The sequence below is a fragment of the Vespa mandarinia genome, chromosome 15, assembly GCF_050613455.1.
Source record: "Vespa mandarinia isolate Hongniang chromosome 15, ASM5061345v1, whole genome shotgun sequence".
NCBI classification, from domain to species: domain Eukaryota; kingdom Metazoa; phylum Arthropoda; class Insecta; order Hymenoptera; family Vespidae; genus Vespa; species Vespa mandarinia.
In genome coordinates this window covers 281,315-282,351 of record NC_140824.1, presented here as the reverse complement: position 1 = coordinate 282,351, position 1,037 = coordinate 281,315, and the positions used below count along the sequence as shown (strand labels likewise).

At 33.3% G+C, this 1,037-nt stretch overlaps 1 long non-coding RNA gene across 1 annotated transcript; it reads right to left on the bottom strand.

Annotated features, from left to right (window-relative positions):
• Window positions 1–42: 42 nt before the first annotated feature.
• On the bottom strand, window positions 43–859 carry LOC146872502 (uncharacterized). The gene is made up of 3 exons (XR_014983002.1): window positions 844–859; window positions 375–753; window positions 43–192 (listed from the first exon to the last, which is right to left on the bottom strand). It is a non-coding gene; the product is annotated as an uncharacterized LOC146872502 (long non-coding RNA).
• Window positions 860–1,037: the final 178 nt, after the last annotated feature.

Sequence of the window (1,037 nt, the reverse complement as noted above, 5' to 3'; positions counted from 1 at the left end):
CTGATGGGAACCGAATACTACTGTACAACTCTGGGGGCCGTCTTACTTTCCTATTCGTGCACCTTCGCTACTGCTCGAGTTTCCGATTCTTGGTTTCTTGGCATCATCGAGAGTGTACAGGTCGATGTGCAGACCCGTGAACGAGTAGACAGAGAAAAACAATCTTTCGTCATCCTCATCGTTTTGGACCGTCTGAAAAACAAAAACCGCCAAGTCGTATTACTTTCGTGAATGCGCTTGCTCGATTTAAAACAAAAAAAAGATTCAAATAAATATTCGACTCTTTTATATATTTTCACTCGAGCGAATATATATTAACGCAAAAGTTACAATTAAAAAATAAATTATGTAGGAAATATGTTTAATAGACCTACACATTTTTTAATACGCAGCATGAGTCAACGCAATTAACATTATCGTAATTCACGTAAGGCCAGAGAATCTTATAGAAATTTTCCATGGCTAAAAAATTCTTATCTAAATTATCCTTTTCTATCTAATCTGTCTACTCATTTCGTATTGTCCTTCGTATCCCTTCGAATTTCGTCATAACATTCCGTTGAACCAAAATGAGTTCCGGCACAGCGTTTTTCAATGAGGAAAAAAGAAAAAATATCTTGTCAATGGAGACCGATCTCATATATCCCTCGAACGTAAGGCGGATCGTAAACGAGGTCATTCGTTCTACGTAAAAATTATTTGTACGCTGGATGATACTTCACAAGTTAATATTGCAATCAAACTTTTTTATCCCTGTAATAAAGATATTCTTCATTCAAATAAACCCATGACAGCTTCTTTATTTCAATTTCATTTTATCGATATACTTTGAATAAAACTTACGACAACGTCAACAAATTTTTTTTTCTTTTTTTTTTTTTTTTTTTTCAAAGTATATCTTATTTCCATCGTACGAAAAGACAACAAAAAGATTACGATTGATTCGTAATCAAATGGAAAATTTTATCGAAGCATTCAATCGTACAATATCCTTTTCATAATCAACTTAATGACGTATCGATACAATAACAAAATAA